This window comes from Enhydra lutris, unplaced genomic scaffold (genome assembly GCF_002288905.1).
Source record: "Enhydra lutris kenyoni isolate GAN:26980312 unplaced genomic scaffold, ASM228890v2 scaffoldscaffold76, whole genome shotgun sequence".
NCBI classification, from domain to species: Eukaryota; Metazoa; Chordata; class Mammalia; order Carnivora; family Mustelidae; genus Enhydra; species Enhydra lutris.
Window position 1 is genome coordinate 396,519 of NW_019154160.1, and position 15,831 is coordinate 412,349.

A 15,831-nucleotide genomic window follows, 5' to 3' on the forward strand; every position below is an offset into this window, starting at 1 on the left:
TAGAAGGAGTGAGAGAGCACGAGTTGGGGAGGGAGAGGGAGAGTCCCAAATAAACTCCAGGCTGAGCATGAAGCCCAATGCAGGGCCTGATCTCATGACCCTGAGATTATGACCTTGAGCCAAAATCAAGAGTCAGGCACCTCACCAACTGAGCCACCCAGGTGCCCCACAGTAAGACCATTCTTAAAGAGTAAGTGATGCCAGTGAGCACACGAAAAGTCTCTCCACATCAGGAGTCATGAGGCAAATACAAATGAAAACCACAACGAGGTGCCACTTCCCACCTACTGGAGGGCGATAACCACCCCCTAAGTGGAAAATAACAATGTTGGTGAGGATATGGAAAAAATGGAGCTTCTTACATTGCTGGAGGGAACATAAAATGGTTCAAAACAGGTACTCAGACAAATGTAGGTATGTGCCTATCAAAGCAGCAGTAGTCACAATAGTCAAAAGGTAGAGACAGCTCAAATGTCCATCAAAAGAAGGATGGACCAAAAATTGTGGTATGTCTGCACAGTGGAGCATCCTTCAGCTGTAGAAGGAAGGAGGAGCTGATGCGGGCGACAAGGTGAATGTGACCCCAGACATGATGCTAGTGGAATAAGCCAGACACAAAAGAGCACCTGTTGAGTTCTTTGATTTATACGAAATGTCCAGGTAGGCAAAACCACCGAGACAGAGAGCAGTCAGATTCTGGTTGTTACCAGGGGCTCCGGGGAGAAGCGCTTACTGAGTACGGAGTTTTATTCTGGAGTGATGGAAATGTACTGAAATGAGATAGAGCTGGTGTTTGCACAACATCGTGAACGTACTGAGTGTTCGCTTCAAAATAGTAATCATGTCAGGTGAATATCACCTCAACAATTTTATTTAGAAATTCAAGCATTTCATTGTAAATTGGTCTTACAGAATGGTAAGACATGAGATGCTGTTGCCAGCCGCTGGCGTCTTCAGAAACAGTGTTTCCTGGAACTGGTCCCAGAGGACGGAACGGCCTCGTCTTCATTGGTTAGTTCAGTCTGTCTGCCAAGACTGTGGTTTCCTGACAGGGCACGAAAGACTATGGCCTCTGAGCCCACGTTCCAGGGAGCCACCAGAGTGAGGGGAGAGGGCTGTGCTGGGGGACAGAAGAAACCCTCCCGGAGAGAGGCAGTGCATCCAGACTCAGGACAGCCACTGGTTTTACTCGGCTCTGACATCGCAAACTGCACTTGAACCTGAGCACGTGGTGGGAAAGGATCCAGCTGGGGAAGGTGGACAGAAAACCTGGCACAAACCGCCTTTCCCTGATCACAGGGCATGACCCAGCAAGCGTGTGCGGGCGTTTATGACCATACAGTTTGCGATGTGCGGAGTCTGGCTGACCCTTGACCTACGCAGGTTTGAACCGTGAGGGTCCACTGATGCGAGATTGTTTCCCATAAGTACAGAGCAGCACTGCGGATGTATTTTCTCTCCCTTATGATTTCCTTCATCATGTTTTCTTTTCCCCAGCTTAGTTTATTGTAAGGATAGATGTAAAACACATTAAGATACAAAGTAAGCGTTAGTCACCAGCTGCCGATTGGCTGTGGGTACTTAAGTGCTGGGGAAGTCGGGAGTTACAGGCAGATTTCCGGTTGCAGGGAAGGTCAGCGCCCCTACCTCCCGCATCGCTCGAGGGTCAGCTGTGCATAGTTCAGAGCCTGTATAGTCCTCTGTCCCCGCAGGCATCTCCCCGAGAGCGAGCCCCACTCTCTCCCCAGTGGCAGCGGCCAACAGCCTCACGGAAGACTGTGCTCGCTACGCCAGCCGCATCCTCGTTTGGTGCCTGTGCTGACCCGGGACCTCCTCGGTCTCTGTTCTGCAGAATTTCACTTGATGAAGCCCCAGTCAGAGTCCTAGCAAGTTTGTGCCCTTTGATCCGTAAAGAATAATTTGTTGTTTTCGGGGGGATTTTTTTCCCTTTTCACTTTTTATTGGCCATAGGGGAGGGGGTCTCCTGCCTGTCACCAGAGGTGTTGGCTCACAGTTTCTTCAGCCACTGCAAGCTCGGACCCTGGGGGGTCTTAGGGCGGGCCAGGTGCACAGCGCGTGTTCCCATCATCTCAGGGGCACTGGGTAGGTGTAGGGGGTGACCTGGTTGGTCATGTGGCTTATTTGGTGAAGGGGCTGAGGGGAGCAGAGTGACATCGAAGCTCCCAGTGGTGAAGGACGTGACCAGCACCACCTTCTTGGCCCAGGCATTCTCAAGAAAGGCCGCATGTCTCCCAGCCATCTTGGTCTCAGCCGCAGCCGATAATTTATTGGCTTTATCGGTATTGAATCTTTTCCTTCTACAATTCTGAAAGTGCAGACTAACGAGCAGAGATGAGCTGGGAGTCCTCTTCCTCTGCCCAGCCCCGCCATGCTGGTCTGAGCCTAGCTCCCCTCCGGCCGGACCTGTGGCTCACGCTCCCTCCTCCTCGGAGCCCTTCCCGAGCGGACTTAAGGTGCCCCTGCAGTCCTGAGTTACGATTCCGCATCTTCAGCTCAAACTCACTTCCAAGTGCATCCTTGTCCGTCCGCCTGTCTGCTGGGCATGTCCTCTTCAGTGTCCTGAGGTCACACTCAGTGCAGTCTGCCCCATGGGAAGTGGTCGCACACTTCTGCAAACCCCACTTTCACTTCTGGAGCCTGGTGAGTGGCACGGTGCCATCTCCCTGACAGAAGGCCCAGACCCTTCCCTCCCCACCATCCGCAACCTTCAGATCCTAGTTTCATCCCCTGTGTGCTCCCATCCCGGTACTGGTTTCCTATCACCTCCCACCTCATCTCTCCACTAGAGCACCCAGTGCACACGGTGAGTCTCTCATCTAGACTCGTGGAGCTTCCAATCTGGTCTGCTTGCTTATCTCCTTCACCTCTGGTACATTCTGCACAGTAGGTTGAAGTGACCTTTCTGAAATGTAAAAGCAATCTTATTACCTCTCTGCTTAAATACCCTTCAATTGATTATAACTGCCTGCTTGATACAAGTCTCACCTCCTCAGAGTAGCATTTGAGACCCTCTGTGATCTGACCCCTGCACTCCCAGGCTCCAGGAACAAAGAAGTATGCAGTTTTTAGAGCATGCCAGGTGTGTGTGTGCTGTTTGTCTACCTTCGCACGTGCTGTTCCTCTGCCTGGTGGGCTCCTAGTCACCTTTCCAGGCTCACATTGAGTATGGAGCCTTCCCACTTTTTTTCCTCACCTCCCTGACCACCCCAAGAAGGATCCACCCTCTCCTTTTGGCCCCCCCTACCCTTCACAGACTTCTGTGGTGGCACCCGGAATCTCTGATTGCATACACTGCCGTGAGATGTGTCTCCCGCACGAAATAGAGAGTGACGATCATGTTTGAGTCACTCCCTCATTTCTTCATGCCTGACGCAGTAAAATTGAGATGGGTATAAGTTATGAATTCTGTCATATAGACTGGTTCTCAACCCATGTTTCCGTCACCCTAAGATGAATTTCTTTCACCCAGCTATGAAACACCATGCCATTCTCAGGTGTTTCCTTACAGGTCTTACAAAGAGCAAAACATACGTGATGCTTTGTAGAAACCATCACAGACCGATAGCCACAAATCTTGGGTTTGTTGGAGGCTACAGCATGGTTGGAGTCGTGGATCAAACCAGGCCCTGACTTGTGTCTCCCTTTAAGTCCAGATGCCTTAATAAAGGGTTATGGACAGGAAAGGTTGAGTAGCACCGAGAAAGGGTCTGTGCTATGTGTCGTGCACTCGCCTACATGACTTCCCACACGCTCTCCCTACAGAAGGGAACAATGTGGTCAGGGTCATGAGTTCTTAGTTGGTCCTTGTTGTTCCTGTACCTCCCATAACCCGCTCCCTGGTTGATTGTCTTGCTAATGGCTTTAGCTGAGACTACCTGGCATCACGAGGTTTGCTTGTAGTTAATGTAAACTTGTTATAGAAACTTGCGGTCATCTGACTAGGTACTGATGTATTACTCCTTCTATTGTGGTCTGCCTTATAAATGCTTGTAAGATGTGGAATAAAATCGGTACTGTTGGACATCATCCTCAGTGCTCCTCCTGCCCCCATCTCTTTGTCTCTTAATTTCTTTTCACCATCCCCTTACCCTCACGTTTCCTGGTCGATTTGTCACGCCGGCCGCGACATGGGTTCATGGTGATACTGGGTTGAATAGTGTCCTCCCCATTACTACTAGAATGGGGAGAACGTCACATGTCACTTTATCTGGAAGTAGGGTCTTTGAAAATGTAGTTAGTTAAGATGACATCGTACTGGCTTAGGGAAGGCCTTGTATCCGGTACATGGTTGGTGCCCTTGTAAGGAAAGGATGGGACACAGAAACGTGGAGAAGAGGGGGTTGTGTGGATGGAAGTGATGTGTGTACATGCAAGGATGCCAAGGATTGCTGGGAGCTCGCAGACCAGGAAAGGGAGGGGGAAGATCCTCTCCCTGTTATCTTCTAAAAGAACATGGCCTTGCATGGTCTTAATGGTCTTGACTTTGAACTTTTGGCTCAAGAACTGTGAGAATAAATAATAGTAGGTTTCAAGCCACACCAAGTGTGCAGTGATTTGTTACAGCCATCCTCGGAAGCCAAAACACTGGCCCGATCACATCACCTCCCAACTGCCCCTTCTTCCTCGGGGCAGTGACCTGCCCACTTCAGTAGAGTCGCCCTGAGAAAAAATGAAAAGTACCTGTTTCCTATACTATAAGGCGCCACGCGCAAGACATGGGTCTTACTTCTTTACTATCTTCACCCTGGCCCACGGCATGGTCCAGTGTGCGCGATGAATGTTTGTCTTATCCAGCAGGCAGAGAAAGAATTAACTTCATATACTCTAGGAAGGCTGATATAAAAGCAACAGAAACTCAGACTTTTTAATGCTGTTCCTGCCAAATAAAATTTTGGGGTTCTATCTGCCAGGCCAAAGAAACAGTTAGAGGATGTCTGGAGCGGCCACGTACATGAGAGAGTGGGAAGCCTTAAGGGTCCCAGAGAAGATGGTCCTGAGTTCTCTCTCTCTCGTTTAGTCTGCACCAACTTGTCAAATGTCCTTCATTATAACAACTGTCTGCCAACCTTCGCTAATTTTCTTGACCTTAATCAGGGACAGATAAGGCGGGCAGTCACCTGGGGACTGGTGACCAGTGGCTCCAGCTTCGTTCAGACCCAGAGCGATCTCCTAAGAATCCGCTTATCCCTCATGTCCATTACAGTCCGTGCCGCTCGGAGATCTCCTTATCCCTGCGCTGGTTTAACCTCGGGGTGATGCGCTGCTATCGGATCGGGCAGATGCTATCAGGCAATCAAGATGTAAACTGAGTAATGGAGACCGAGATTGTAAAATGTGTCAGGCTCTACTATCACAGTGTTTATGTTGCAACGTGGTTCAAGCCGGAGTCGGGATGCCAGTGGCCCTGTCCTGACCAGGGAGAACAAGGGGACCGCCTTCCCATGCAGCCTAGTGCGACAGCTCCTGATTCTCTGCTCAGGGGTCAGGATGTTCGGCTCTACCCTGGCATGACGTGAGAAAAAGACAAAATTCTTCTTGGGACGCTGAAGTACTGTTTTCTGCTTCTACGTGTAGAGAAAGTCTGTGCCTTTGCTAGTAGAGTGGTTATGACTTTTCCAGTGAAATATCCCTCCCCCATATTTTGAAGCTCCATTATGGGGGGGGCACTCTGACATGTTGACTTGATGCATAAAATCTTTGTGGCAATTCAAAAACAATGTATCTTCAATAAATGATTGCTGTGAACCCTAGGAGAACCTCTCCTCAGCTTTTATGCCGAAAACGGTGGCACCTTGAGGCCCTAGCACCTAACAGGATTTTAGGGTGAAAACAGTGACATTCTTACATTTATACTTGTAGCGCCCTTAACCTGTGGGGATTGCACCAAAGAGCAAAGCTGCGGACTAGGTACCCTGCAGTATTGGAAATAGTAACTCAGGACCAAGGTGTGGCTAGGGACTCAGGGCTGTGTGTCGGGCTCTCTCTCCAGTGACCTCTTTCCTGGGGACATGTGGGATCTGGTAGGTGCACCCCCCCCCCCAGTCTGTGCCGAAGACTATTAAGCCCCTAGAAGTGAACATGGCTTCATAAGGTGGAATTCTTACTATAATTAATGCCTCATATTTGGTTTTCCAAATAGAATTTCTTAAAATTACTGCCTTTGTGTCAAGATTTGAAAGTATTTTCAAGCTTTTATCATGAATGGATATTGAATTTTGTTGAATGCTTTTTCTGCAACCGTTAAGATGATCATATGATTTTAATCCATCATGTTAGTAATGTAGTGTATCACACACTGATTTACAAATAATTGAACCATTTTTGCATGCCTGAAATAAATCCCACTTGGTCTTAGTGAATGATCTTTTTAATGTATTGTTGAATTTGGTTTGCTAATATTTTGAGGATTTTTGCATTTATGTTCATCAGGGATATTGGCTTATAATATTCTCTCTCTCTCTCCTTTTTGGCTTGGTTTTGATGTCAGGTTAAGGCTGGCCTCATAGAATGAATTTGGAAGTTTTTCTTCCTCTTCTTCTTCTTCTTTTTTTTTTTTTTTTAATACTTTGGGAAGAATAGGTCCTAACTCTTCTTTGAGCATTTGGTAGGATTCACCTGAAACCATCAGGTCCTGTACATTTATTTGCTGGGAGTTTCAATTACCAATTCAGTTTCATTAGTAGTAATCAGTTTGTTCAGATTTTCTGTTTCTTCCTGATTCAGTCCTGGAAGATTGTATATTTCAAGGAATTCATCTATTTCTTCTAGGTTGTTGGTGTATAATTTTTTATGTTGGTGCGTAAGTAGTCTCTTATAATTCTTTGTATTTCCATGATGCCAGTTGTAACTTATCTTTCTGATTTTATTCATTTGAGTCCTCTCTTTTCTTCTTGATGAATCTGGCTAAAGGTTTTTCAGTCGTGCTTGTCTTTTCAAAGAGCCAGCTCCTAGTTTTGTTGATCTTTTCTGTTGGTTTTTGTTTATTGGTTTTAGTCTCTATGTCATTTATTTCTACTCTGATCTCCATTTCTTTCCTTCTACTGAGTGACTTTGGGTTTTTTTTTCTAGTTTTTTGTAGTTCCTCGAGGTATAAGTTAGATATTTTATTTCATATTTTTCTTATTTGTCTATAAACTTCCTGTAAGGACTGCTTGTCTACATCCCAAAGGTTTTGGAATACTGTGTTCTCATTTTCACTTATCTCAAGGCATTTTTTTTCAATTTTCTTCTTGACTTCTTCATTGGCGCATTGGTTGTCCTGTAGCATGTTGTTTAGCCTCCATGAGTCCGTGTTTTTCCAGGCTTTTTTTCTTGTAATGAAATCTTAGCATGGTGACTGGAAAAGATGCTTGAAATGATTTCAATCTTTCAATCTTCTTAAATGTTTTGAGACTTTGTTTTGTTGCCTAACATGATCTGCACGTGTTCCATGTGCACTTGAATGTATATTCTGCTTTTGGGGAATGGAATGTTCTGAATATATCTGTTAATTTCATATGGTCTAATGTGTCATTCAAAGCCACTGGTTTCTGTATTGATTTTCTGGGTGGACAATCTATCCATTGATGTAAGTGGGTGGTAAAGTCCCCTACTCTCATTGTATTACTGTCAATTTCTCCTTTTATGTCTGTTAATATTTGCTTTGTGTATTAGGTGCTTCCATGTTGGGTGCGTAGATATTTACAATTGTTATATCCTCGTGTTGGATTGATCGCTTTTCATTGCCTAATGTCCTTCTTTGTCTCTTGTTCAGTCTTAGTTTTGAAGTCCATTTTGTGTGACAGAAATATTGCTACTCCAGCCTTTTTTCATTTCCAGGGCATGAAATACCTTTTTATATTTCTTCACCTTCAGGCTGCATGTGTCTTTGGATATGAAATGAGTCTCTTGTAGGTAACATATAGATGAGACTTGGGTTGTTGTGTTTTTTTTTTTTAAGATTTTATTTATTTACTTGACAGACAGAGATCACAAGTAGGCAGAGAAGCAGGCAGAGAGAGAGGAAGGGAAGCAGACTCCCTGCTGAGCAGAGAGCCTGATGCGGGGCTCAATCCCAGGACCTTGGGATCATGGCCTGAGCCGAAGGCAGAGGCTTTAACCCACTGAGCCACCCAGGCACCCTGAGACTTGGGTTTTTTATCCATTCTTTCACTCTGTGTCTTTTTTTAAAAGATTTTATTTATTTATTTGAGAGAGAGAGAGATAGTGAGAGAAAGCATGAGAGGAGAGAAGGTCAGAGGGAGAAGTAGACTCCCTGTGGAGCTGGGAGCCCAACGTGGGACTTGATCCCAGGACTCCAGGATCATGATCTGAGCCAAGGGCAGTTGCTTAACCAACTGAGCTACCGAGGCACCCCACTCCATATCTTTTAATTGGAGCATTTAGTCCATTTACATTTAAAGTGCTCTAAAGTAAAGTAAGGTAATTGTTGATTCTTGTTGCCATTTTGTTCCTTGTTTTCTGGTTGTTTTTGTAGTTCTTCTCTGTTCCTCTCTTCTTCTCTTGCTCTCTTCTTTATTGATTTGATGACTTTTTTTAATTTAAATTTTATTTTTTATAAACATATAATATATTTTTATCCCCAGGGGTACAGGTCTGTGAATTGCCAGGTTTACACACTTCACAGCACTCACCATAGCACATACCCTCCCCAATGTCCATAACCCCACCCCCCTCTCCCAACCCCCCTCCCCCCATCAACCCTCAGTTTGTTTTGTGAGATTAAGAGTCACTTATGGTTTGTCTCCCTCCCAATCCCATCTTGTTTCATTTACTCTTCTCCTACTCCCTTAACCCCCCATGTTGCCTCTCCTCTCCCTCATATCAGGGAGATCATATGATAGTTGTCTTTCTCCGACTGACTTATTTCGCTAAGCATGATACCCTCTAGTTCCATCCACGTCGTCACAAATGGCAAGATTTCATTTCTTTTGATGGCTGCATAGTATTCCATTGTGTATATATACCACATCTTCTTTATCCATTCGTCTGTTGATGGACATCTAGGTTCTTTCCATAGTTTGGCTATTGTAGACATTGCTGCTATAAACATTCGGGTGCACGTGCCCCTTCGGATCACTACGTTTGTATCTTTAGGGTAAATACCCAGCAGTGCAATTGCTGCGTCATAGGGTAGTTCTATTTTCAACATTTTGAGGAACCTCCATGCTGTTTTCCAGAGTGGTTGCACCAGCTTGCATTCCCACCAACAGTGTAGGAGGGTTCCCCTTTCTCCACATCCTCGCCAGCATCTGTCATTTCCTGACTTGTTAATTTTAGCCATTCTGACTGGTGTGAGGTGATATCTCATTGTGGTTTTGATTTGTATTTCCCTGATGCCGAGTGATATGGAGCACTTTTTCATGTGTCTGTTGGCCATCTGGATGTCTTCTTTGCAGAAATGTCTGTTCATGTCTTCTGCCCATTTCTTGATTGGATTATTTGTTCCTTGGGTGTCGAGTTTGCTAAGTTCTTTATAGATTTTGGACACTAGCCCTTTATCTGATAGATCATTTGCAATTATCTTCTCCCATTCTGTCAGTTGTCTTTTGGTTTTGTTAACTGTTTCCTTTGCTGTGCAAAAGCTTTTAATCTTGATAAAATCCCAATAGTTCATTTTTGCCCTTGCTTCCCTTGCCTTTGGCGATGTTCCTAGGAAGATGTTGCTGCAGCTGAGGTCGAAGAGGTTCCTGCCTGTGTTCTCCTCAAGGATTTTGATGGATTCCTTTCTCCCATTGAGGTCCTTCATCCATTTTGAGTCTATTTTCGTGCGTGGTGTAAGGAAATGATCCAATTTCATTCTTCTGCATGTGGCTGTCCAATTTTCCCAATACCATTTATTGAAGAGGCTGTCTTTCTTCCATTGGACATTCTTTCCTGCTTTGTCGAAGATTAGTTGACCATGGAGTTGAGGGTCTATTTCTGGGCTCTCTGTTCTGTTCCATTGATCTATGTGTCTGTTTTTGTGCCAGTACCATGCTGTCTTGATGATGACAGCTTTGTAATAGAGCTTGAAGTCCGGAATTGTGATGCCACCAACTTTGGCTTTCTTTTTCAATATTCCTTTGGCTATTCGAGGTCTTTTCTGGTTCCATATAAATTTTAGGATTATTTTTTCCATTTCTTTGAAAAAAATGGATGGTACTTTGATAGGAATTGCATTAAATGTGTAGATTGCTTTAGGTAGCATAGACATTTTCACAATATTTATTCTTCCAATCCAGGAGCATGGAACATTTTTCCATTTCTTTGTGTCTTCCTCAATTTCTTTCATGAGTACTTTATAGTTTTCTGGGTATAGATTCTTAGCCTCTTTGGTTAGGTTTATTCCTAGGTATCTTATAGTTTTGGGTGCAATTGTAAATGGGATTGCCTCCTTAATTTCACTTTCTTCTGTCTTGTTGTTGGTGTAGAGAAATGCAACTGATTTCTGTGCATTGATTTTATATCCTGACACTTCACTGAATTCCTGTACAAGTTCTAGCAGTTTTGGAGTGGAGTGTTTTGGGTTTTCCACATATAGTATCATATCATCTGTGAAGAGTGATAGTTTGACTTCTTCTTTGCCGATTTGGATGCCTTTAGTTTCCTTTTGTTGTCTGATTGCTGAGGCTAGGACTTCTAGTACTATGTTGAATAGCAGTGGTGATAACGGACATCACTGCCGTGTTCCTGACCTTAGCGGAAAAGCTTTCAGTTTTTCTCCATTGAGAATGATATTTGCGGTGGGTTTTTCATAGATGGCTTTGATAATATTGAGGTATGTGCCCTCTATCCCTACACTTTGAAGTGTTTTGATCAGGAAGGGATGCTGTACTTTGTCAAATGCTTTTTCAGCATCTATTGAAAGTATCATATGGTTCTTGTTCTTTCTTTTATTAATGTGTTGTATCACATTGATTGATTTGCGGATGTTGAACCAACCTTGCAGCCCTGGAATAAATCCCACTTGGTCGTGTTGAATAATCCTTTTAATGTACTGTTGAATCCTACTGGCTAGTATTTTGGTGAGAATTTTTGCATCTGTATTCATCAAGGATATTGGTCTGTAGTTCTCTTTCTTGATGGGATCCTTGTCTGGTTTTGGGATCAAGGTGATGCTGGCCTCATAAAATAAGTTTGGAAGTTTTCCTTCCATTTCTATTTTTTGGAACAATTTCAGGAGAATAGGAATTAGTTCTTCTTGATTTGATGACTTTTTTAGTCTTGCACTCAGGTTCCTTTTTCTTTACTTTTTGTGTAACTATTATAGATTGTTAGTTTGTGGTTACTATGAGGTTCATATGTTCACTGTATGGAGATATAGCAGTCTGTTTCAAGTTGATGGTTGCTTAAATTCCAACACATTCTAAAAGCATTACGTTTTTATGCCCCACTCCATGTTTTATATATTTGACATATTTTACATCCTTTTTTAAAAGATTTTATTTATTTATTTGACAGACAGAGATCACAAGCAGGCAGAGAGGCAGGCAGAGAGAGGAGGAAGCAGGCTCCCTGCTGAGCAGAGAGCCCGATACATCTTCTTATTTTTCATTTTTTCCTTCATAATTTTTTTTACTTCTGGTTATAACCTTTTCATTTCTGCTTAAGGAAATACTTTTTAACATTTCTTATAAGGCCATTTTACTGGTGATGAACTCTAACTTCTGTTTGTCTGGGAAATGCTCTCTCCTTCAGTTCTGAATGATAATCTTGCCAGGCAAAGTATGTTTGGTTGCAGGTGTTTTTCCCTTCAACATTTTGAAGATATCATGCTGTTTCCTCCCCCCTGCAAAGTTTCTGCTGGAAAATCACCTGATAGCTTTCTGAGGTTTCCTTCATACATACTGTTTTCTTTTCTCATACTGCCATTTAGACAGAAGGAGGGCAAGAAAAAATGCTACCTATCAGCACTTCCATTCCCAGAGACAGTTCCTACAGATCCCTATCCCATTGGCACATGCCCTAAAACTAATCAAAAAGTCTCCTTCACATATAACCCAGGCACTTTTAAAAGTGCTGGTTCTCAGAGTAAATGAGATTAACAGCAGAGTTTCGGTTTCCTGTAGGATTCAGCTCTCCCAGATTTAAGCTCTGCTGAATTTTAAGGCCGGATATATTGGGGGCTTGTCTTCCTGCAGGTGCAGATTCCCAGGGCAGGGACTGCCCCATGTGGGGCATGAACTACTTGCTCCTCAGGGAGGACCTCTGGGCCTGTGATATCCCTCCTCCTTGTGGGTTACCAGTCCTGGGGTGTGGGTCGCGATCAGACCCTGTCCCTGCCCCTCTTGCCCTTCTCGATGTGACTTTTTCTTTATGTCTTTAGCTGTGGAAGGTCTGTTCTGTCAGTCTTCAGGTCATCCTCAGAGGGAGTTGCTCTACGAGTAGTTGCAGCCTTGGTGTGTCCATGGGCAGAGGTAAGCTCGGGATCTTCCCACTCCGCCGTCTTCCTCTCATGATGGGCCACAGTTATGTCATTATGAGAAAAGGAGAGAATGGGTTCAGCCCCAAGTATCACACCATTACCATTACTTACTCACCTTCTCCCCTCAAACACTGAGCTCTGTGAGGGCAGGCAAGTTTCCTTCCTCCTTGTGGCTTCAGAATCACTCACAGTAACCAACATAGACCTTCAGGCCAGGTCAAGTTCTGTGGTTAGGGACCCACTAAGAACTGCGTGCCCCTGTCATTCACCAGCAAGACAGCTTGAACAACGTGCAGCACCTCCCACCCAACCATAAGCTCTCTGAGAATAGAGACTATGATTTTGGTTCCTCAAGACCCAGCACCACACCATCAGCAGATTTGAAGGACTCGAGGGCATTACACTTCACAACTGGGAGCTGAATTAGCTCCATGTAAGCGTGAAACAGGAGAAGTTGTGGAGGGAGAATCAGCGCCATTGCTGTGACACCCCCGTTAGGTCTCTCGTGCCTACATGAGTCACGGTTATCGGCATGTGGACAGTGGGCCTGTCCTGGGTTCATCCTGGGGATGCAGACATTAGTTAAACCAGCTTCTACCTTTGAGAGCCTCCCAGTCAGCTGGTGGTCCCATGGTGGATCTTTCTAGGCCTTCACAACGAGACCACAGCATTTTGTGTACAGATGAGCATGGTTTTTTTCTGTTTGGGGGGGAAGAAACGCTTCTGAAAACATCATGGCAGCATATTCACTGCTGGTAAGAAGCAGCTTCCTTTAGCAGCAGATCAAGGAGGCCGGTCAGGAGCCAAGTTCCTGTCAGTGCCAAACATGTGTCTCACTTTGAGAAACAGCATCAATCCTGGGAAGGTGTCTCAAGCTCCTTCTGGGCCCTAGGCAGCTTGGTAGGCTGATTTCTGAAACACACCGCAAGCACCGGGTGGAAAATGCTCTGCAGATGCTAAGGGGACGAGAGGAAGTGCTCGTCTTTTCCTAACGTTTGTTTTCTCCGAGCCACCAGAGCCACGGACTCGGCTGAAGGAAGGTGCGGAGGCAGGCTGGGAGTGTGGGTAACACGAGGGTCCGGAGAACAGCGACTCTCCCGTCCCCACCTGCTGACTCCTGCGTCTCCAATAAAGCCTCTTCACCCTGGCCCCGAGTCCCTGATACAAAGGCCCTGGGCCCCCCGCTCCAGCACGGAACCCCTCCAACTTTAACTTATACACGAATCACTCGGGTTAAAATGCGGATTCAGTTCCCAAGTTCTGGGGGGGACCCAGTTCTGTATCTCTAACAACCTACCCGGCTGCAGAGGCGGGTCCGGCCCAGGCCCACCTGGATCTGTTGAATGAGAGACTGAGATTCGCGTGAATCACATGCACACCTGAGCTTGACAAGCAACAGTGTAGACACAGACCAGAGCCGTGTCTTTTCAGATGCGGCTCGCACACTGGCAGTACCTGGGAAGTCAGACCGTGTGACTTCCGTGGTCTGGGGTGTGACCCACACTTCTCATCTTTAAGTGGCCCCAGGTGATTCAGGGCACAGCAAAGTCTCAGAACCAACAGACTTGGGCGGTGGTTTGAGAACTCGAGGTATCAGAATCCCGGGAGAGCCCGCAAAGGGCACAGAGGTTCCAGCTCATTGCAGTGGAATAGAGCCCGGCCTCGGGGTACTGAGCTCCTGGGTTGTGCTGACAAGGGCCAGTTCAGGGACCGCTGGGAGAGGGAGACCTGCCCGCGATGGGCTGGGGAAGAGCGAGGGCCTGGAGAATGGTACACAGGCGCCCTGCTCTTCTCCATCCCGCCAGCCCTCAGGGCAGCCAGAGCCGCTGCAGCCATTTGTCTCACTCGCTCACCCCAGCTTGTGACGAAAAAGTATGAGATGCATCGTCCCATGAAAAACAGCAGAACAAAACCCGGGATGTTCCTGAATCAATCATTTGGGGAAGTGACGGGCTGAGTAAACAGGTTTCGTCCCTGCAGGACTCATCAGAGTCTTTACTGTGCTGGTGTGCGGTGTGGTCCTCCAAAGGGAGGAGCAGAAGAATGACCAACTCCTAGGACCAGGGACGCTTTTCATGGAGTCAGGCAAGAGCTTTTGCTGCACGAAGCCTCCGACCTCTAAGACAGAATGTTTCCAGGGACAAAATACGTAATCTCCTTTATAAAACAAACGTCGGCCCTCTGTGTATTGTTCTGGTTCTCACCTGGCTTTTCTCATCCCGTTTACGGCATTTGTTATAGGGCTTTTGCAGGGAACCGTGAGGCGATACCCGCTCAGAGGAACATCTGTCTGCCTTCCTTTTAAGGATCAAGACAGTGAGAGTAGAGAGGATTCCCCTGAGCACATCTGACTTCAGAACAAAGATTAGAGGGACGCCTGGGGGGCTCAGTCAGTGAACCATCTGCCCTCAGCTCAGGTCATGACCTCAGGGTCCTGGGATCGAGTCCCACATCAGGCTCCCAGCTCAGTGGGGAGTCCGCTTCTCCCATTCTCTCTGCTTGTGCTCCCTCTCTCTCACTCACTCTCTCTCTCAAATAGATAAATAAGTAAAATCTTAAGGGAAAAAAAAGGAATGAAGATTAGATAACTGAAGGAAGCAAAGGGCAGGGTGTGGAGGGGACTTGGGTTGGCCTGGCAGCTTGTTCCCCAGCCCACACTCCCTTCCCCAGGGGTTCATGTCTGTCCAGAGGATGGACAGGGAAGACTCCTGGAGCCTGGCTTTAAAGTCACCTGCCTAGGGGGCAGAGTTTAGGCTCTGCCCCTGCAGGACAGCAGGCCTCCTCTCAAGGACTTTTCTGTCTGTCTATCTATCTCCCATTGGAAGATGGAGTGAGGGAAACTCGCAGCACGGAAGTGCAGTACCCTCCACAGTGGGCTGGGAAAAATGCACTGAGCAGGACTGCACACATCCTTCCCCATAGTCCAGCCCATTGCTGGCCAGCCTTTGTTTTGGCCGCAGGGCCCCCGAGATCCCTAGGACATGGATGTTCTGCGGGGGGGTGTAGACGACACCCCTGGGGGATGTGCCTATTGTCCCAGGGTCGTCTCTCCAGAGGAGGGAGGCAACAAGCTCTTCGTCCGCAGAGTCCCTGACTTTAAAGAAGCCTTAAAGCCACCTGATCGAGTCGCCTCTTCTGTGCTGAATGCCCTTCGGTCGGAATCAGCTTATTTCTAATAAGCACAGGAATAACCGTGGTCATCTCTGGGAAGAGGCCTTATCGTTGTTTTTTATTTCCTTTGATGTAATTTTCTCTCTCTTCACCTTTTTTTTACAATCGGCCTCACTTTCTGTAATAAGGAAAGACCTCTAAACTGTTTGTTTGGTGGAGGTTGGCTGGAAGTGGGGTGGGGGGGACTGGGGGAGGCGTCACCGCATCCAGGCTGGGGAGAGCAAGGGCGGCCT

General features: G+C 46.3%; 1 protein-coding gene across 3 annotated transcripts in view; it reads left to right on the top strand.

Annotated features, from left to right (window-relative positions):
• LOC111160502 (G protein subunit gamma 4) overlaps positions 1–15,831 on the top strand; it is a 67,302-nt gene that overhangs the window by 19,115 nt on the left and 32,356 nt on the right. The window contains exon 1 of one of the 3 annotated variants that reach the window (XM_022523648.1): positions 12,312–12,419. The exons of the other annotated variants lie outside the window; for them this stretch is intronic. The gene's annotated coding sequence lies outside the window, so the exon portion shown is untranslated. Of the gene's footprint in view, positions 1–12,311; positions 12,420–15,831 lie in introns of those variants that run through there. 3 annotated transcript variants of the gene reach the window in all.